The sequence below is a fragment of the Zingiber officinale genome, chromosome 4B (assembly GCF_018446385.1).
Source record: "Zingiber officinale cultivar Zhangliang chromosome 4B, Zo_v1.1, whole genome shotgun sequence".
Taxonomy (NCBI): Eukaryota; Viridiplantae; Streptophyta; class Magnoliopsida; order Zingiberales; family Zingiberaceae; genus Zingiber; species Zingiber officinale.
In genome coordinates this window covers 1,368,402-1,391,569 of record NC_055993.1, presented here as the reverse complement: position 1 = coordinate 1,391,569, position 23,168 = coordinate 1,368,402, and the positions used below count along the sequence as shown (strand labels likewise).

General features: G+C 42.5%; 2 pseudogenes; one reads left to right on the top strand and one right to left on the bottom strand.

Annotated features, from left to right (window-relative positions):
- Positions 1-8,558: 8,558 nt before the first annotated feature.
- LOC121977235 lies at positions 8,559-10,167 on the bottom strand (annotated as a pseudogene).
- Positions 10,168-16,564: 6,397 nt separating this feature from the next.
- Positions 16,565-22,046, top strand: LOC121977234 (annotated as a pseudogene).
- The last annotated feature ends 1,122 nt before the right edge of the window (positions 22,047-23,168 follow it).

The following is a 23,168-nucleotide window of genomic DNA, read 5'->3' as shown; positions in this document are numbered from 1 at the left end:
CTCCAAATGGGATGCGTAGCGTGTTACACTTCTCCGACTATTTTTGTACTCGATTCCCTTCTGCCAGAAGAGGTTTTTAGTGGATTATCTGTCGATAGATCCGTGAGACCTGGGTCTTGGAGTAGGAGTTGCCAAAGGCTCCAAACCAAGTAAAAATTGAACGCGTGCTCTTTTGCTTACCTTTTCAATTTCAATTTCTTACTTAGTTTTCTACTGCACACTTTGATTTCAAAATCAAAAAATAACTTTTAAAAAACCACGTGATTTACCCCCCTTCATGTGCGTCTCAATCCAACAAATTGTACGGGTGAGTAAGAGGAAAGTGGCTGCAACCAAAAATTTTAAGGAACTCATAATCAGGAGACCATTGAAATAACATCTCAAAAGGAGAATGATAATCCAATATGATAGTGGGAAGAATATTGATTAAGCATACTGTAGTAAGAAATGCTTCATCCCAACAAAGAAAGGGCATAGAGGCATGAGCTAGCATAGCAAGACCCGTCTTAGTGATGTGATGAATTTTACATTCAGCAACATCATTCTGTCCAATAGTGTGTGGACATGATAGGCGGTGTTGAATAACTTGTAATCCAAGGAGATTATAGACACTACGAAAATCCCGTGCCCAATCTATTTGTATTGCTTTAATCGTCCTTCTAAATTAATTTTCAATAAAAATTCAAAATCAAAGAAAAGTTAAGAGCACATCATATTTGTATTTAAGAGAGAATATCCAAGTATAGAAACTAAAATCATCCATAAAATACACAAAGTAGCGATACATATTAGTAGAGAAATCAAGAGATGGTCCCCAAATATTAGAATATATCAAATCAAGATGTCCTGCAGTTCGAGATTGAAATAGCGAAAAAGGTAGCTTATGGGCCTTTCTAAATTGACATGCATCACAGAAAGAAATAATCTTATTGCCTAAAGTAGGTAGACCATAATGAGAGATAAGACGAGCAATTGTAGCGGATGACGAATGTCCTAAATGATTATGCCACGTGCTATTAGAAGAGCGCTCTCCAAGACAAGTAGATCACCGAGTAGCGAGCTCACTAGTCTGGGCTAGATGATAAAGACCATCTTTAAGGGTACTTCGAAGTAGACCTGACCACGGTTCGGAACCGACGGTTCAACGGTTCGGAACCGCCGGTTCGACGGTTCCAGGCAGGTCGACCCTTAACCTTAACCGCCCAAGACGGTTACGGTTCACGGTTCAGAACCGCCGGTTCACGGTTCGCCACGGTTCAAGATTAATATGTTAAAAAAAATTAAAAATTAAAAATTAAAAATTAAAAATTAAACAAAAGATTAAAAATTAGAAATTAAAATTTATTGAAAAAAGGGCTTGCACTTATTTAAATTGCCTACGTATCCCTTTAGGGGAATCAAAGTCCACGTAGTTCTTTTACATTTTTATCCTTTTACATTTTCATTCACTTCCATTTCCTGTTCCTGTCGTATTTGTTCCTTTAGTATCAAAATCTTCAACTTCGTCATCTGAAAGTTGCATTCCTTGGATTCTTTTCTCCGCTCTGGTCCAATCGTCCAGTAATGCTTGGGCTTCCAATGAGTCGGGAGACAAAGTTGATCGTCGTTCATCTAATATGTTGCCGCTGGCACTGAACGTCTGCTCCACAGCAACAGTTGACACTGGACAAGCTAAAATTTCTTTTGCGATCACGGAGAGAACGGGAAAGCTTTGAGCCTTCTGTGACCACCACTTTAAGATATCGAAGTTTTCGCTATCTGCTTCATTAAAATCAAAAGAAGTCGTAAAATAATTCTCAAGTTCCTGTGTGGAACTTGAGGATCCTCGTGAACGTTTTGTCCGCTCTTTTAATAAGAGTTGTGCTTTTGTAAGTTTTAAATTACTACTAGTAGTTTGTTGAATTTCAGAAATATTAATTTGTGTTTCATATTTTGCATAATATTGATTATAAATATCATATAAATAAATTCTAACATTATATATAATATTAACTGGATCAGGGGACGAAGAATCTTTAATTGGAATTAAAGCGTCATAATATAAAGTTAACATTTCTTGTAAAACTTCTAATTTAAATCTAGGATCTAAAGCAAATGCAATTAAATAAATTTCAGGAATTAAATAAAAATATTTTTCCCATTTAGTTTTCATAGCTAAGATGCAAGGAGATAAAGATTCATTATTAATATGTTCATTTAAAACTAATACTATATTAGAAAAATTTTCTAAAACTAATTGAGCAGTGGGATAATAAACATCGGAAAGTTGTTCGGTTGCATCATTAAATACTTTTAAAATTTCACAAATACTACTACAAATATTCCATTGTTGTGAAAATAAATATATATTAGTATTAGTATTTTGTGCAAAAAATGAACATAATAATTCTTTATATTGAAATGAATCTTGTAATAATTGGTATGTTAAATTCCAACGTGTTGGTACATCACGTGGAAATTTTTTAGGTCCCATTCCATTAATTTTACAAAACCTACCCCATTGTTTCATTATAGATGGATGAGACCATAAATAAGAAATTGCAATTCTAATTGGTTTAATATAACTTTCTAAAATTTTTAAACCATCTTGAACACATAAATTTAAAACATGGCATACACAACGAATATGAAAAAATAAACCTCCAATAATAGGTTGACAAACAAATTTTAGATCATCTATACAAGCGGTATTAGAACTAGCATTATCTAATGATATTGAAAATATTTTATGAGTTAAACCATATTCTTCTAAAATTAAACATAATAATTGTGCGATATTATGAGCATTATGTGATTCATCAAAAACTCTATAAGCTAATAATCTTTTTGGAGGTTCCAAGAGTTATCGATCCAATGGCAAGTCACACCCATATACGAATGTGTTTGCCAATGATCACTCAAATATCGGAACATAAAGAAACTTTATTATCTAATTTACTAAATTCATCAATTAAATTCTTTTTTCCTTGTTTTACTAATTTTTTAATTGTACGAGTAAGTGTAGTCCTAGGAACACGTTTAGCACATGGATTAAGAGATTCTTTACAAAAATCTTCAAATGTGCATTTAGATCCAAAACTAAAAGAAAGATGTTCTACGGAAACAAATTTAGCTAATGATTCTCTTAATTTATTATCCGAATATAAAAATAAACCGGAATCGGTACTACCACTAGTTGAAGAAAATCTTGATAATTGTGTTTGAGAACGGTCGAGTCCATATTCCGTCGGGTGCTTCGTTTCTACATGTCGTTTCAACGACCCATAGCCGCCGCCGGCTTGGAATTTGTAGGAAGTATTGCAGTGCTTACATTTTGCACGCATTTCTCCCGACGGAAGAGTGACCTTCTCAAAATGTTTAGTAAAAATAGAAGACTTTAGAGGAGGAAGTTCCCGAACCTTAGAAGTAATTGCATCGGTACTTCCTTGTGTTTTGGGTGTCGGATTCGGAAGATGCTCGATCTCATCATCGGTGGATTGAATGTTGGGGTCCTCCTCCCGCGGATTCATTATTTGTTTTCCCTTCCGAGCTCGAGATGATGCACCTCCGCGACCTCCTTCCATTGTAATTGAAAATTGAAAACGAAAGCGTGTAGAGATTAGAGAATACGAAAATGAGATTAAGAGTAGAGAAGATGTGTGTGAAAAATTATGAAATGAGCTCTCTATTTATAGAGTTTTGATAGTAACGGACACTAAATCATAGCCATTGATCAAAAATGATCAAATGATCCTAGTCATTAAAAAATACCCAACCCCCCCACCCTCTCCCAACGGCTATGAACCGCCGGTTAACCAGTGGTTCAAGCCGGTCAAAAAAAAAAACAAATGTTGAACCGGTGGGCCAAACCTGTCACGCCCCAAGTAGTCCCTGTCCGAAGAAATTTCGGCAGCATCTCCCCTGTACAGGTGACAATATGAATCCAGAATACACGGGCCCGGGCCGGGTCCGGGCCAGACCCGGCCCGGGGTCGGGTCTACTTCGAAGTAATTCCACCTTTGTATCCTGATCCTTAATAACACAAAAGGTCGGATGAAATTCAAAAAATACACTATTATCAGCCGTAAAATGAGCAACACTGAGTAAATTCTTAGTGATGGCAGGCACATGTAATATATTTTGAAGCTGCAATAATCTAGCAAGGCTAAAAATAGATGAGTCATCAATATTTGATATGGGAAGAGTTGTACCATTGTCAACCATAATTTGTTCCGTACCTTGATAAGGAGAGTGAACTTGTAAGTTCTCTAAATCAGCTGTAAGATGGTTAGTGGCGCTTGAATTAGGGTACCAAGCATGATCAAAGACTGTGCCAGGTTCGGCTATCATAGCTGATGGTGGTGGTGGAATCTTAAAATTTTAGTCAAAGCGGTGTTGACACGATGCTGTAGAATGATCCTTCCCATCACAGATTTGACACTGGTATGATGTATGATAGTTAGTAGCGATATGACCAAATTTGTCACATAGTTGACACTTGGGTCGCCTATTTTCATTATGCCGACCTCTGCGGTATGAACGTCCCCTGCGTTGCTAATTATGGGTCTAGAATCCATGTGCAGATATACAAGGAGCTAGGTTGGGGTTCTTTGAATATTGGGCTTGATACTACTCGGGTGACCTGTAAGAGTTGGGAGCCCCCGAAGGGTTCAAAGAAGGGGGGCATCCAACAGAGGGTCCCTTGTAGTTTCGCCTATCTGGAGCGGCTATCATTTTCTCCAACGATGTCCATAAGTGCCTTGAGGTGGTGCAAGGGGGGCCAATGACTTGACCCAAGACTTCCTCTGGCAGTGTTGATAGAAGCCAACTGAGAAGACGTTGGTCTTGCTGCTCCCAGATTGCATATTCGAGATTGGATTTGATCTCCTCTACACTTGCTTCATTTCGAGTTACTATCGTCTCGGATAGGATTACAGACTCTCTAGAAACGAATTGAAATAAACAATGATTTTCTAGCACAGGTAGTACCTAGGATTTTCAGAGGGTGTAGTTCTTCTAGTTTAATTTTGTCGATATTTGGATAGTGAATGACGTCATTAGTTGTAGATTTCCAACCATAGGACCGTCGTTGGAATTTTACTTATGGCTCTGATACTAAGAAGAAGAAAAACAAATGGATAGAAGGATATATGGTATTAATTCTTATCGTACAACCACTATTGTTGATACATTATTTAAAGAGAAAATAACGACAAGTAAAGATCATTAATTTGTGAAATTATGATAAATACAAATAAATATAGATCCTTAATTTATGGGATTAAGAATTCTTAAAATCATGGGAAGTATATTGCTTAACAAAAATGAATGAATTTGAGTAATTTAGATGATAATTTAAAAAGATAAAATGATATTTTAATTTAAAAATAAAATATAGTTGGTTAGAAATTATAAATAAGAAACTAAAAGGTTTAAGTGTCTTTTGTATGGTTAAAGGGCGATATCTTATAAAGAGGTAGTGTGCCTCTTAGGAAAGGATGTGATCTACATCATCCAATTTAAAATAGATGAATGAGATCTAATTGAACCAAGAGATTCTTATACTCATTCATTTAGTATAAATAAAGTTTCTCACATCCTCATTTCACTCACTTAATTCCTTCCAAGCAAAGTAAGCATTGCATTCCATACTTGCATTAGAGAGTTTGAGAAGCGTTCTTCAGTTCGGAGGTCTTGCGATTTGCAGTGCTGCTATCGTAAGATAAAGTCGTTGTATCTTGGGAGACGATTGTCGTGTTCCGTGAGCACCTTGTGCTGGGTAAATTCGTCTTAAAGAGATAGAGTCTAACTCTAGTCTCGACTTCGCCAAAACGGTGGTATACCGTCATTTTACCCGCGCTTAGATTGCACCAAAACAAAGATCCCAACATAATTTTGGTAGAAATTTAGAACAATAAAAATTGTAATAGCTGATTGGAAATTAGAAGGAACCTTTTTTTTATTTACTATCTAAATTTGGGTGAACAAGAAAAGAAACGGACTAAAAAAATAAATAATAATCAGTTATAAAAAATTAAAATTTGGAAGGTATTGAAGGTCTCATATTTAAATTTATCTAATGATATTATTAAAATTATTACACTAATATTCTTTATAAGTCCTTTTTAAAAAATCCCAGAGCAAGAGGAGCTAGTTGAAGAGATTGGCAATAGATTACATGAGCTTAATTGTTAGTTTTTTATTGGTAGGAATAATAAAAAAAATCTTAAAAAGAAAAGAATATTTAATATTTTAATTTACTTTTTTAAAAATTATTGTTCCTCCATAGTAGCTAAAGAGATGTGATAATTTTACCATAATGAGATAAGAGATAAATTCTAAGTGTATACATATTCTTGTGAAAAAAAAATTATCCCGTCCTCTAACCACTAACCACTTGATCATCGAGTAAAGGGACAGACTTGGAAATATTGAAATGAATATAATTATCTTTTTGTGATACCAATAAATTTTATAATGCAGTAATTATTAATCCAAATATCATCTTTATTGCATCAAATAATGACAACAACAAAACTAAAGTAAGAGACTCCGAATCCCAACTGAGACATATTATAGAGATTTTACGGATCACAGTGGTCATTTGGATAGACTTTCCTAACTCATTCTCATTCTCATTCTCATTTACCATGTGATGATTGATAAAAGTTTTTTAACGAGATCATATCATCACCTCCCCTAAATTAATCAATTCAAAAAATTTAGAGTATCCATATCAGTTATCCTTATTAAAAATTTTTACTTTAAATTTTAGATAAAATAGTTTTAAAAAAATTTACAACAACTACCCTATCTATTTTCTAAATTTAAATTTAATAAATAATGATTCTCTAAATTTAATAAATCAAATTTCTATCATGTTCTTGTTGGGAAGCTGAGAAGATGGATCTGTCGGTGTGTCGTGTCTAGAAGGTTGACCGCATCCCCATGACCCGGTGGTAAGCTGTCTTCTCCGTTGACCAAGTCGTCAGAAGTCCTCTGGTAAACTGTACTTGTATCCAGCGACCAGGTTGCCCCGGTCTCTGGTACCCCGATGCTCGAGATGAGTCCCGCAGATATATAAGCAGTCGAATAATAACAGAACAATGAAATAAGCATAGGGTGAGTACGGTGACGTACCCTGGCCTGGGGGGGCGCCCTCGGATGGCTCGGTAAGCTGATCGCGATGATGATCGAGTCGTCGCAGCCCTGGCGGATGGATGGATATGAGTCAGCTGAGGAACCGGATCTATGAGCGGCGACATGGAATCTGATGCAGCCGGAGTCCAAAGAGACGACACGTAGGCCGGATGTGATAGCGGCTCGTAGGCCGTCGCACGGCACGCAGGCCGTATAATGTCACTAACTAAACGGCTCGATGGCCGGAACACAACACGCAGAGCATAATACAAACCATGGAGGTTGGCGGTGAAGGTGGCATCAGAAGGCGGTAACGGCCACTAGAAGCGAGGCCGCTGAACTAGGCAGCAGCGGCTGGAAGTGGCGCCAAGGATGGCGGCAGCGACTGGCAAGGGCGACAACGCCCGCTGGACTAACACACGGATGAGAGCCCTCGTGCATGAGGGCGAGGGGCTACTAGTAATGGGCATGGCCGGCATCGGAGGCAGCGTAGGTACCGTCTATGTACGCTTCTGCCGTGATGGTCGGGCACGAGGAAACCCCTACTGGAGGGGGCTTCCGAGGAGAGGATAAGAGGCAAGGCAACTAGGGCCGCGATGAGGCTTCTGGCGAGGGAAGAAGAGAGGCGTCACTATCGCAACAGCGAGAGGAGGTGGCGCGATCGCGCGTCCTCTGCTGGTGTCGGCAATGTGAGTGAAGAGCAACCCTAGTCCAGAGGAGATGATGAGCAAGCGACGTCGGCACTGGTGGATCGACGGCATCGACCGCGTCGGCGCTGAGAAGGCGGAGCAACGAGTGCAAGGAAAAGGATATGGCCCGGAGGCGAGCACCGCCGACGGATCTTTCCAGCGGCGGTAGCGAGAGCAAAAGTCCTTCGGTGTCGGCAGCGGACAACCCAAGCACGAACCGGCATCGGCGCTGGCGAGGAAACCCGCGTGCGGGGGCTGGCAGCGGAGAAATCAGCGCCCGAAAAAAACCCCCTCATTCGGGTGAACAATGCCCGCTTTTTCAATACAAACCCTTAACATCCCAAAAGGCCAAATTACCCCTCTCCCTTCTCCTAATCACTCCTTTGCCATTAGTTATATCCACATCATATCCTAAACTTAAAATAATATTTAGTTTCAATCTCCCTCCTCCCACTCATTCTTTTCAATATTCTCTCCTCACATTTATTTCATAAATATAATAATAAAAAATAAAAGAAAGAGAAGAAAATAATAATAAAATTAAAAAAATAAAAATTTTAGAATAATTGATATAGTACCTAATGATAAAATGATTACCTAAATTTAATAAAATAAATTATTTATCTTAAATTTTAAATATTGTAATATGAAAATTAACGTGACTTCTTATAAAGTGAAACAAGTCCACGGATCAGTATATGCTTTGCTTCCATGCAAGGACGACATTAAGTCAAAAACATTCGATGCCGGTTAGAGTCGCACCTTCCTGTCGTAAATCCAACTGAAGGGAATGGTAGGAGCTTGTTTAGCCTTCTCTTGTGCTCTTTCTTCAAGTCTTCTTATTCTGGAAGCCAAAGTACACACAAAATCCTGGGCCCTGTTCCCTTCGCCAGAAAGACCAGTTAGATCGCGTATCTTCCACCTGTCAAGGAGGAACTCGAGTATATCTGCATAGTCCTTCGCGGTGTACACTCCCAACCGCTGAGCAACTGCTGAATAGTGCTCAAAGAGGTTACCGTCTCGACCATCGTGCATCAGATGGGCAGGCATTGTGATCTTCTTCTTCATCATGTCTGCAAATCCCAGCACAGTGCCTTGGGGATCTATCTCAAACAGTTTCTCGACTATTTTAGAGTATGCAGTCTCGTGGCGCTTTTCATCTGATGCAATTATTCCACATATCTGAGCCAATTTGAGGTCCCCGTGTTCCTTGGCATGCCTCGCGGTGTTCCCATGGGATATGAAGGTGGCTCTCTCTTGGAATGAAGTGTATATGAAGCCCAGGTACGGATTATTCTCAGTGCCAGGATCCTGAAAATCAAGTAAGTAAGTACCAAAATATTAACTATTAATTTATATATATCAAGTAGAGATATTTATATATTTTACGTACCATTCCTGATCCAATCAGATACTGAATTGTTTTCTCAATCTGCTTCATGTCCGCTCTTCCAGATAGATATAGGTACTTGTTGAGAAGGTCACCGTGTCTATTTTCTTCAGCGGTCCAAGCCCTTGTCCAAATGGCCCAAGAAGTAGGGCTCGCACCTGTCTCGTCTCGGACGCCGTCATAAGTGTTGAGCATCGTTTGATAGGTAGGAAGGGCTTCCTCGGTGACCATGTCTCCGACCAAGCAAACGAGATAGTCATCAGGAATCTCCTTGCAGCGTTCTCTCAGTTCACTGACTTCCTCGTAAAATCCCTCAGAAGAAGGATCGGGCAGAAGGTCTTGTGGCTGCCAACACTTTTCGACAGGCTTCAAATGCACCAAGATATTAGTTTCCGCCCAATCCTCTAATGACTTGAAAATCTCAATCTTCTGGGGCGGCAATGAGTGAGTGACTTGAATAGGCAAATCGCGAGGTGCGAAGGGTTTGTTTTGAGTCTCAACTCTGAAACACACGTACGGAACGATTAAAAAAAATATATAAATAAAATAGAAATCCACCCTCAACTTAATTAGTTTCCTGAAAGATTGCCATGAGAATATAAAATACAACTTAAGCCGCAAGTCAATACAAAATGATTGCTAAAGTGAACAACTTAATGCTTGTAGAAGTATATGCCAATAAGCATGCTAACAATAAAACATAACATCAAACTGTTGGGCCCAATATCCATGATCTGTCGTTCATGTGTAGCATATATATTACAAGATCAACTAAAGATGTAGCATCAGAAGCCGAGAAGTAATTTAGAAAATTCAGAGATAAATCCTAAGGAGTAAACGAGCTCACTCGGGGACGGCGGAGGATCCGATGGGGGAGGCCGTGAAGACTCTGCAAGATCTAGCATTCCGACAGCCTTCCCGGCGAGAGAAGAAGAGCGTTTGCGGATAAAAACCCACGAGAGAAGCCATCGCAGGCCTTCTTCCTTCCTTCTCTCTGCTCGCCCTGCTTCCACGTTAACCAGCATATATATATAAAGGCGGTGAGAATTACCTCTCTACCCTTAGACGATGATTTCAAATATCAACCAAAATTAAAACTTCAATTTCTTCAACCGCACATGCAGTTTTTATTATTTATTTATTTATTTATTTATTAGTCGCATGAAAATTTTCACCTAACATCTGTTTAAATCGAAATTAGAATTGTCATTTGGAAAAAAAAAAATCACCACGTAATTAACTGTTTGAAAGACCCCGACACAATCAATTTTTATATTAACGAAATCAGGTAACCGTTTTCAATTGTACCCTTATTTTATGAGATGATGCCTCATGCCTAACCAACGGTTATATAATTAATAGTGGAGTTTCATTAATCGGTAAATTAAAACATCAATTTATGGAACCGCTCATGCAGTTACATACTCAATTATTATATTAACGAAATCATCTAACCTTTTTCAATTATATTCTTAGCATGCATACTGAGTCTGTCCGAATGTTGAGTCGATGAATATTAGATATGTGGTGCTTCTGGTGATGATGTATAGATATTCGACTACTGTGAACCTCCGGCGAGAATCTGCAAGCACAAAACCGAGCCGGAAAGGGGTTCCGGCAACGGTCCTCCGACGCTCAAGTCAACTCCAGCGGGAAGAGAGAATGACGAGAATGAGAACTGTAGCTACAGTGATGTAGAATGCATATCTCCGTCGAAGCCTGCGGATCCTTATATAGGGCTCCTAGGGGATGCGTGCACACTCCTCAAAGCATACCTGAAGTGGTCGTGTCAGAAAAGCATGTCTGACGCCATACCGCAACTGTCCGAGCATATCCCTGACAGGACAATGGAAACTTCCACCGTACGATTTTCTGTACGACTCGGCCGCCGACCATGCTGCCCATCGGCGGCAGCTGTCTCGAGGTCGATGTCACCCACTGCCCTTTTTGTTCTCTTCTGCGTTGTTTGTCTGTCACCGGGCCGAACGGGACGGCCGCTCAGGCCTCCCAGCATCCGGTCAAGGGAGTGTGTCGGGCCGAGCGGGAAGGTCGCTCGGTCGCACACTCGAACGAGCAACACTGCTCGGCATGGCGCTCAGCCGGGCGGACAGACCGCTCGGCAGACCAACTCCTCTTCTAAGCGTCGGCAACCCGGCCTGCGGTTCAGTTAGGCTGCATGCTGGTTCGGGTGCTATCTCGACAGCTAGGCCAAGTCTTGTCTCCTATCGGCAGGAACCATTGGCGGGCCCCCTGGACTTTGACTGCCCGGCCCACGTGTCGTTGACCTCTACCACTGTGGACCCTCCATCCTTATCACCGGATCACTTGTCTTCCCCTCAAGTCTAGTCGAAGGAGGCAGTAGGTCCGACTGACTGGACTATTAGTTCAGTGGTATGATGGTCGCTCGGCCACTGATGTAAATGTTTTTCTACATGGGCCTAATGAAAGCGCCCTACGGCCATTCAGCAGATTACCAGATAGAACTTGTTTCATTTCTTTCCGCTAGCTGCCGAGCCGGTTGTAAGTCGGTCCATGCTGACGTTTCTATAATCCCCTCAGAATTTGCGCAAATCCTTTCCATTAAGGCTGAGCTTGCGTCCCTGAACACGTAATGACGCTCATTAAATGTGATCCTATGACCGGGTGTCACGTGGCGCTGTCGCCATCATCATGAAGCGGTGGCATCACTTCTGACGGGACCCTCGGCTGTTTGAAATGAATGGTCAGATGCAGGCTTCGGGTCTCGTGACCTGAATCCGATGGCTAAGCAGCATCAGGCCCATCCTTGTAAAGCCTTCATCGCTATCCCCCGCCGCACTTTTGCGTTCGTGCGTTCAGAGGCTTTTGTTCGCGCTTTGTGCTTCGGCGAACCGGTTTCTCAGCGTCCCGGCAATCTCTCGCCTCCTCTCTCAGCCATCCTTTCCTGTAAGGACTCCCTGCCCTTTATCTTCTTCTTTGTGCTTTCTTTAGTATTCTAGCGATATCTGTGTTCGTTTGGTACTGTTCCGACCCTCTCTTTCATCAATCTTTTTGTTTTTCTCTGGTTCTCACTTTCTCTACTGTTCCGGCGATGGCGAGCACCTCACAAACGTCTAATCCCTCTCCCGGCCTCTGGTATACGACCATGGAGAGCCGGTTCGATGACGGTGACGCGACAAACTTCGTCCGCGACTTCGAACTCCCTTCTACCCATAGATTAATATTAGCTACCTCATCCGATCGGCCACACGACCCCCCGCCCGGCACTACTTGTTTCTTCCGAGACGAGTTTGTAGCTGGTCTGTGTTTTCCTCTACATCCGTTTATCCTTGAAGTGTGTAACTATTTCCGCCTCCCGCTCGGCTAACTTGTCCCAAACTCATTCAGGTTGTTGTGTGGAGTAGTTGTCCTCTTTAGGCTACACGACATTCCCTTAGTCCCCAAGATTTTCTATTATTTCTACTATCCCAAATAGTCCGAGTGGGGCACCTTCCTCTTCCAGTCACGGATTGGCCTTGTTTTCTTCGACAAAATGCCGACCTCGAATAAATATTGGAAGGAGTACTTCTTTTACCTTCGTCTTCCCGAGCTGCCAGCTTTCCGAACCAAATGGCAGACCATCGTGCCGACCCCGCCGGACCTTGGTAAATACAAGAGCCAGTCGGCCTACCTCCATGCAGCCAACCAACTGGCCGGGCAGAAATTCAACATCCATAAGCTGCTTTGTGAGGGTGTGTTGTACATATTCGGATTGAGTCCGATCCGAACGAAGCTTCCGAGCAGCATGGGTATGCGTTTTCCTCGCCCCCTTTCCTTTTGGTCTAACTGATTTATTCTTCTTTTATGCAGCCGACATCATGTGGCGTGCCAAGGCCACTGATCGGATGAAGTTGAGGACCGTCGAGATAGAGGCGGCGACAGCTAAGGAGATAGCCGACCGGGGCATTGCGCCGATCGGCTCACACGAGGGTGAGAGCGAAGAAGATCCACCCGCCGTCGGAGAGTCGGCCGTTCGGGAACTTGCAATCGAAGCGGTCGGCGATGCTACCTCATTTGCTGGACATCCTACGCCGGAGGATGTTGGGCACTCGACCGACGACGCTCCGCTGGTGACACGCAAGCGGCGCCGGACGGATCCTCCTGCCCATTCGGCTACATCTGTGGAACCAGTGTCAGAGCAGGTCGGCACTCCTTCTGCAGCAGTCGACCTAGCCCCCGTTTCGGTCGAGGCAATTTCCTCGGATCGAACTCCCTCACAACTCGATCTGCCAGTGGCTTCCCTCGAAGCGCAGCCCGTCAGTTCTCCGCCCCGAGCCCATCGTCGGCTTAGGCGCTCGGGCATAATCTCTGCTCCGCTCGGCGAGTCGTCTGGTCGCTAACTTCAGCCCAGTCTGATCTGAGCGGCCGTCGAATGATTAAGGTTGTCCTACATCTCCCAACAAAAGAATTCCTTCTGGCGGTTGATCGGCCAACTGCCCCTGAACATCAGATCACCATCCGCGGACCACTTGCCAAAATATCGGAGGATGCGAGGGCCCGCGTTGCCCTAATGACTCCCGGTCAGCTCGGTGACAACCACTTGCAGCAGGCTACCGAGGTATGCCCTTCCAACTCCTATATGATTATTTTGCTTGGTTCTTGATATTATTTCATCTGAGCGCAGAACTGAGTGGAGAACATCGCAGTCAGCAACCGCCTGGCGGTGCTGTAGGAAGAGTTGAAGAAACTCCAGATTTCTGGAGGGGCGCCAGCTCAGGGGCCCTCGTACGCCATGCTTCGGACCGAGCTGAACAAAACAGAAAAACTGCTGGAGGCCGAGCTGCACAAATCTTCTGGCCTGGAAACCAGGGTAGCTGAGCTCGAAGCCCAAGTTAAGTCTCACGACCAGGAGATCAAGCTGTCAACTAACAGGAAGAATAGGGTCGTTTCTGATCTAGAGGCAAAGAATGCGCAGGCCCGAGCGCTGGAGCAACGCGTCCAAGAAATGACTGGCATGCTATTCGCCGAGCGGGAAAGCTGATCGGTAGACCAAGTTAAATTTCAAGGAGATAAGAAGGATCTCCAGGACACCCTCGAAGCTGCCCGAGCTGCTCTCAAGGAGTACCAAGACGGCGAATCAGGTCGCTTCGCGGTGATGAGCCAAAACTATGTCCGTTCGAGAGAATTTGGCAATAAGCTCAGCGATCGGCTTGTCCTGGCCTTTGAGGAAGCCATCCATGCTACGACTGCCTATATGAAGGCCAAGGGCCATCTTCCGAAGACGGCATCCGTCCCCCCCAGAGACCCGGCCGGACTTCTGGAAATCATCTCCGAGCCAATCTTCGATGTTCTGGAGTGAGGAGTGCCTTTAAATTTTGCAGTGTCATCTGTATACTCGTCGTTCGACAAGTTAGTATTATATGAATTTATCCAAATTTTATCCGACTTTTGTCTACGTATTGGCCATGCGAATAGTCAACATAACATTTCCATTTTGTTCTTGTTTACTTCTCAAAATACACTCTTTCCGAGCGACACTCGGCGGTGTTTGAGCCCGGGGGTTTATAGTCGCCGGTCCGACTCTGGGATTTAACGTCGCCACTCGACGGTCTTCGGGCCGGGGGGTTTATAGTCGCCGGTTCGACTCTGGGATTTAACGTCGCCGCTCGACGGTCTTCGGGCCAGGGGTTTATAGTCGCTGGTCCGACTCTAGGATTTAACGTTGCCGCTCGACGGTTTCAGAAGACTAGCCGCTCGGCCGTGATTTTGCAAAAACCCTTCTGTTTTTACTTCCTGGACAAAAGGTGACAAATATATGTCGTGTTTTACATTGGCGCACCTTTTATCCAACTCGGTACGGCTGGAGGTGGCTCGCACTCCAGGGTCGCTCTAGCTTCCGTCCGTTTTCATCCTCGAGGTAATAGGCGCCTGAACGAAGCTTTTCTATAATCTTGAACGGTCCAGCCCAAGGAGCTCCCAGCATGGTCATTTCGCCGACCGGCTTGACTTTCTTCCAGACGAGGTCACCGACCTGAAAAGATCTGGGCATTATCCGCCTATTACAGTCTTGCTTCATCCTCTGCCGGTAAGCCATCAATCGGACGGCGGCATTGGCTCGCACTACGTTGTAGCAATAGGTGTCGTCCATCGTAATGAAGCTCACTTTCTCTTGGTCTTCCCGGGCAAGCGGTACTTGGTGGTACCCTTGATAAGCATCCAACATGCATATCAGCTCGCATCCAGTGGTCGAGTCCACTATTTGGTCAATTCGGGGCAGAGGGTAGAAGTCCTTTGGGCATGCCTTGTTTAGATCACGAAAATCAATGCAGACCCGCCATTTATTGCCAGACTTGGAGACTAATACCACATTCGCTAACCAACTCGGGAACTGTACCTCGCATATGTGGCCGACCTCCAAGAGCTTCTCGACTTCCGCCCGTATGATGACGTTCTACTCGGCACTATAGTCCCGCTTCCTTTGCTTGACGGGACGAGCGTCCAGCCGGACATGGAGCTCGTGCTGCGCAACGCTTGGCGAGATCCCTGGCAGCTCATGTGTTGACCACACGAAGACGTCATGATTCTACTGGAGGCATCTGACCAACTCTTCCTTCCGTTCTTCTTCCAGATCGGATGCAATGAATGTGGTGGCCTCCGGTCGGCCTTCTTGAATCTGTACTTCCTCCTTTTCTTCATAAACCAAAGTAGGGGGCTTTTCAGTTATAGCGTTTACCTCAAGGCGCGGTGCTTTCCGAGCGGACTTTGCTTCGGCTCGAACCATCTCCACATAACATCGTCGGGCCGCCAACTGATCTCCCCGGACTTCTCCCACTCAATCTTCTACGGGGAATTTGATTTTTTAGCAAGAGGTTGAGACGACCGCCCGGAACTCATTGAGGGCCGGTCGTCCCAATATTACATTGTAGGCAAAGGGGCATCGACCACAATGAAGTTAGTGGTCCGCGTCCTCCGTAGCGGCTCTTCTCCTAGCGAGATAGCCAACCTGGTCTGCCCAATCGGAAGGACTTCATTGCCAGTGAACCCATATAACGGGGTCATCATGGGCAATAGCTCTCTCGGTCAATTTGAATTTGGTCAAACGCCTTCTTGAAGATAATGTTTACCGAGCTACTTGTATCAATAAATATGCGTTGAATAGTGTAGTTAGCTATTACCGCTCGGATGATGAGGGTGTCATCGTGGGGTACTTCAACTCCCTCAAGGTCCCCAAGACCAAAGCTCATCTCGGGTCTGGATGCCCGTTCTTGGCTGCAGCCAACCGCGTGGATCCTGAGTTGCCTGGCGTGCAACTTTCTGGCCCGATTAGAGTCACCGCCCGTCGGTCCACCGGCAATGATGTTAATCTCGCCCCGAGCTGCATTGCTTCTATGTTCCTCCTCCCGAGCGGATGGTCTCACTCGCTCCTGTGAGGCTCGGGGGTTGGCCCTTGGCTGGTGACGATGCTGCTGATGGTGCTGCTGCTCGGGTGAACGCCTGGTCATTCGTTGTTCGGTGTTCTGATGATGAGTTCGCCTGTCCAGTGAAGGCGACCAACGACGATAGTTCCTTGGCTTAGGTTGGCTAACCGAGGGGAGACTTCGGCAGTCTCGAGTGTTGTGAGTGGTTGATTGATGGATTCTGCAAAACAGGGGCGTCCATACCTTGCCTTTTTGTCTAGACCACTCGGCCGCAATGTGCTAAACAGTGGGCGACCTGGAATCTTGAGGTGGCGTTATTCCCTCGGCACGTGGTCCACTCGGCGGTTGTTGGCTGGTGTGTGGTCTTCGTTCAGTCGGGGCCGAAGGCTCGCCTGGTGCTTCCTTCTTTCGGGCCGCCTGTGCTTCCTCCACATTAATATACTCACTTGCTTTTTTCAGCATGTGGTCGTAGTCACGAGGCGACTTCCTAATGAGCGAGCGAAAGAAGTCCCTGTCGACTAAGACTTGTGTGAAAGCATGCATCATTGTCTCGGATGAGACCACGGGGATGTCCATAGCTGTTTGGTTGAAGCGTTGGATGTAGGCTCGGAGTGTTTCTCTTGGCCCCTGCTTCATGGAAAAGAGGCTAACGCTGGTCTTCTGATAGCGTCGGCTGCTAGCAAAGTGATGAAGGAATGTCATTCGGAAGTCTCTGAAGCTCTGAATTGATCCGTCCGGCAACCTCCGGAACCAAAATTGTGCCGAACCGGACAATGTAGTGAGGAAGACTCTGCATTTGACTCCGTAGGTGTATTGATGGAGAGTAGCAACATTATCAAACTTACCGAGGTGGTTGTCCAGATCGGTTGTACCATTATACTCTCCGATCGATATGGGAGTGTAATGCTTTGGGAGAGGGTCTTGTAAGATAGCCTCGGAGAACTGGCGATTGACCCGCTTAGGGGATGACTCAGCCCGCGGCGCCTTCTCCTTCCTGGCGTCCCACACGGGCGCTTCATCGGACGATCCCTGGTTGGCTAGGGCCAGGTCCGACGGAGTCTGGAACAGTGCCCGATGAAACTGAATAGGGGCGGGCGTCGCATCTCCCGGTGTGCAGGTCTGCCCCTTATTCTGTGCCCAAGTAGAGTATTGCTCCGGTCGGTCCTCCATCGCCGCTCGGCCACAAGAAACCAAGGTGGCCTGCTGCGCTATCCGCTCGGCTTGGGCCTTCTGCTGTTGCTCGACCATCTTCGCAGCTCGCGCTTGGATGAGTGCGTCGAGCTCCTCGGGAGAGAGCGTCACCATGAGTTGGCGTCCAGCTTCTTCCATCTTCTCGGCTCGAATTCAGGTGCGTTCCCACAGACGGCGCCAATTTGATCCTGTCCGAGTGCTGAGTCGATGAATGTTGGGTATGTGTCACTACCGGTGATGACGTATAGACCTTCGACTGCTGTGAACCTCCGGCGAGAACCTGCAAGCACAAAACCGAGCCGGGAAGGGGTTCCCGGCAACGACCCTCCGACGCTCAAGTCAACTCCAGCGGAAAGAGAGAATGACGAGAATGAGAAATGTAGCTACAGTGATATAGAATGCATACCTCCGTCAAAGCATGAGGGTCCTTATATAGGGCTCCCGAGGAATGCGTGCACGCATCCCAAAGTATGCACGCATCCCAAAGCGTGCACGCTCCTCAAAGCATACCTGAAGTGGTTGTGTCAGAAAAGCGTGCCTGACGTCATACCGCAACTGTCCGAGCATATCCCTGATAGGACAGTGGAAACTTCCACCGTACGATTCTCTGTACGACCCTACCCCCGACCATGCTGCCCGTCGGCGGCAGCTGTCTCGAGGTCGATGTCACCCACTGCCCCTTTTGTCCTCTTCTGCGTTGTTTGTCTGTCACCGGGCCGAACGGGACGGTCGCTCAGGCCTCCCATCATACGGTCAAGGGAGCGTGCCGGGCCGAGCGAGAAGGCCGCTCGGTCGTACACTCAGATGAGCAACACTGCTTGGCTTGGCGCTCAGCCGGGCGGACAGACCGCTCGGCAAACCAACTCCTCTTCTGAGCATCAGCAACCCGGCCTGCGGTTCGGTTAGGCTGCATACTGGTCCGGCTGCTATCTCGACTGCTAGGCCAAGTCTTGTCTCCTATCGACAGGAACCATTGGCAGGCCCCCTGGACTTTGACTGCTCGGCCCCCTTATCACCGGATCACATATCAACTACCATATTTAAAAATTTTAGCTAAAATTTTTTTTACATTAGTTAGTCTATCCATTTCCTAAATTTAGATTTGATAAATAATAATTCTCTAAATTTAGGATGATAAAAAATTTAAGATAATTAATTTAGTGTGTAATAAAAAGTTATTATTTAAATTTAATAAAGTGAGTTATTTCTCTTAAATTTTAGATATAGTGATAAGAAAATTGATATGGATGTTCTTATTTTATGAGATGATGGCGAACCAACTGTGAGTTCATTAATCCATTTCTAAATTTATTAAGTTTCATTTGTAATTAGTAGTTGATTGTCCATAATAACTACTAAAATCATTACACAACTCTCAAAGCTTAAAGGTATGTCAATTTGCCCCCAGGTGTAGCACAGACGGTGGGCATATGGTATCTCTGGCGTAATGACCAGGAGTCGATTCGAACTGACGACCTGGGGTTTACCCCGCCATGCGCCTATGGCCTGTGTACCTGCATGAACCTCCCTCCATATCCGTGGGGTCGGCACTAGGAGGACCGCTAAGGTAGCGGATTTACTTTTTTAAAGGTATGTTAATTTTAAAAATTCATAATTCTAGTATGGAATCTATGTTTAAAGCATAGTTATACCTTTTTATTTTATTTTATTTTATTTTTACCCTTTTTATATTTAGGTATGCCAATCATTATGCATTTTGTTTTATTATGTTTAAGGGCATAGTTACAATTTTTTACTTAAAATCAAAATCCTTACATTTTTATGACTGGCATATTTGCTCATCAGTAACACCAAAGACTTTCGAGAACTCTCCTACCTTAGACCGAATTTGAAAATTCTTGAGTATTATTGGTTTATTAGTAAATTTTGATCAAAACTAATTAATATATAGTCTTAGGAACCTTAAGCCGCTTCAAATTAAGATCATTAAGTGTAATCATGCCCTCGTACTTAGATTCCATGTTCTAAGTTGAGAGATGTGGATTTTTAAAATTTTCACAACATTATGATAATTTTACACAAACTCATTAAATGACTTAAACTTTATACTTACTAATACCACCAAAGGGTTTCTAGGATTTTCTTAATTCCGACAATATCAAGATTTTGAAATTCTGAATATTGTGCAACTATCTATGAGTTTTGGTTAAAACTCGTTGATAACTTTAGAAACCTCGCAATCACTTTAAACCATGAACATTATACTCTTGGGAATTTCTCCTTAGTGTAATCATATCCCCTCAGACCTGATTCACAATCTAAATTGAGCCAAATTATTTTAAGATTATGAAAATTTTAAAAACTCATATCTCTAAATTAATTCAGGCTGTGGAATTTAAATCTAAAAGAATGGTTAAAATCAAAAGGCTTTCAGGAATGTAATGGTTTTGATTTAAAGTAATTTTGAGACCCTTAAGACTACCCCCATATTTAGCTAATGTTTGCACTTAATATTTCATTCATCAAGGGAAGGAATGCCCGTCTACAAAGTTTTTTCATCAACAATTCAACATACAATTTCCAAGTTTTCTTTTTCATACTTTTAGCAAATACTTTGGTGCAACGTAGAGCAAAAGATATATATATTTTTTTTAGATTTGAAGTTACATTTAAGAAAATTTATGAATAATCCTTTTAAATAGAAGTAAGTTTTGAGTGCTTAAACAATAATACACCTTATAATTATTTAAATTCTATTTTTAAAATTATGTAATGTATTTCAATATTTAATTATATACTTAAATTTTAATTAAGTGATAAAATAAATTTGTAGTGAATGATTATTAAAAAAATAAGGACTCTAAATACTCGTAAGGTTCAAGTCTTCACCAAAATTTAAGTTTTGATAAAGAATTGACTATTGAGAATTAAGAGGTATTTTAGTAACAAAGATCCTGATAATTATAAAAATATTTTCAGGAAAAAAAAATCAAAGAGAGATTTATTTTTCCTGGACCATAACTACCTCATGAAAATAGAAAGCATATGTCTAGAAACTTGAACATAAACTTTTCTTTAATTTTGGCATTACAATTAATTGGCCCATGTAACTGTTTTAATTACTGATAACTTATTGTACGGGAAATACATTATTATATCCCTCTTGTTTTTGAGTTTTCCCATTTATGTCCCTAAGATGTTTTCATTCTCATTTATATCCCTCCTAAATCATTTTTGTTCCCACTTATGTCCCTACCGTTAACTCGTCCGTGAAAATAAAACGGAAATGCACGTGATTATAAAAATCCTAAATTAAAGTACACTATTATGTCCCTCTTTTTTCTGGGTTTTCACATTTATGTCCCTAAAATATTTTTATTCTCATTTGTATCCCTCTTCTTTTATTTTTATTCCTGATAATATCTTCTCCATTAATTAATGTTACGTCAATATCAGACGGAACGTTTGGAAATTCTGACTCAAAACCCTCGATGATTCGTGGAGCGTCAGACAGTCAGAGGAGGCTGAGTACTTTATCAACCACAATCCGCCCTGCTTTGTCGGGCTCCTCGATCTCCTCCGCACTGGCGAACTCTACATCCCGCCCAACACTCCCGATAAGTTGCTCTTCCATGAGGCCCTCTTTTATGGCCTCCTCGACAAGGTCCGCATCGGTCGGTGGGGCGCCATCAACGGGAATCGCCTCCAACTTGCCAGCTCCGTCTCCGATTGCACTCATGGTGACGGGACAGCCATCCGTGCTAATCCTAACGGCCAAAGATGTGTCTCCCATGACGGTATGGTCCACGTCTAGGATTGGATGCTAGAAGCTCACTCACCCATCATCCTCGACTTCCAGTGGGTCAACGACGTTGGCTACATCGACGCCGGCAACATCATGATCACCGCCTGAGAGCGGCTGGGCAAGGGGGGCAGCGGCATGAGCATTTTCTCGATCTCCACCAGTGAGTTCCGTCACCATTTAATTTCTGCGTCACCCACTATGACCAAGTCAAGGGCTTCACTACTGGCGCGCTTAGCTTCAGCAACGCCGATCGGAAGATCTTCGTCACCTGTAAAGAGCACTACAACTAATACGACATCGGGGGTGTGGGACCAAGATACCGACAAACAGGTTGACTTCGCAACGCTGGCAAGTGTCTGATGGTGGTGACATTGTTCCCGAGAAGAGACACCAACTTCATCGGCCTCTTAGACTTCGAGGAGCAGGCCGACGTGTGCGGTGGAGTTCGAGGAGTAGGCTCACTAATCGAAAAGCTCCCAACGAAAAGAGTTGGTCCTCCCACACTTCAAGAGTAAAGAGTAAAGAAAGAGAAACAAATGATTTAATTTTAATCAACTTATCAAAACAATGGGCTCACTCATTTAAATACAAAGCATCAAAAAAGTTGTTGCATAAATAAATTTCGGATGAATTCTTTAAATCATAAATATAATAGCATTCTAGAAGTTTTTTAATGATTAAAAATTTAATGGTTTAAATTTATAAATTAGTTATAAGGCTAAATTTGTATCGAAATAAAATTATTTTGTAAATAAAATACAAATGGTTTAGTTAGGCGCTAAATTATCAACTTTGCACATAAAAAATCAACGTAAATAAATATGAATTGTTTTACAAATAAATTTTATAGATACAAGGAGGAAGGAAGTCTAATAAATTATACATAGAATATTTTAGAAGCTTATGAATTTTCTGGATGATCGCTGTCAACGAATAAAGTTTTTGAAACTAAAGATTTAGTACATTGCATTGAAACCTCACTTACCGGTTATTTCAGTAGGACTCCGTATCTTTTGAAAGAGGATAAATTATAAAAAATATTTATCCAAACATAGCAGTTGGAGATCAAACACACAGTGTAATATTTTTACATCCACTAAAAATTAATTTTAAAATCTTTTGTAACAATAAGGGTTTATACCCGTCAACCCATTGAGGCAAAAATTTAATTTATATATATATATATATATATATATATATATATATATATATATATATATATATATATATATATATATATATAATCTTTAAAAAAAAATAATTTGAAAATTATAACACAATTGGGATGCATGAACCCTAAAATAAAATCTTAAAAACTATTTTAATTAATTTTTTTAATTCAAAATTTTAAAAATAATAATAATAATAATAAATAATGACATACAATATCTATTATTATTTCAATTTTAAATTTTAAAAAATCAATATTTCCTTATATATAAATCTCTAATCCATGAATATATCCATTAAACATATTACAATACTTCATAAATATTAAAATTTATTTCATTTTTCTTTTTTCTTTTTACTAAATACTATACTCCAATTGAAAATTTTGAATCTTTTTAAAAAATAACTTATAAATTATAACCCAATTGAGAAGCATGAACCTATAAATAAAATTTTTAAAAATATTT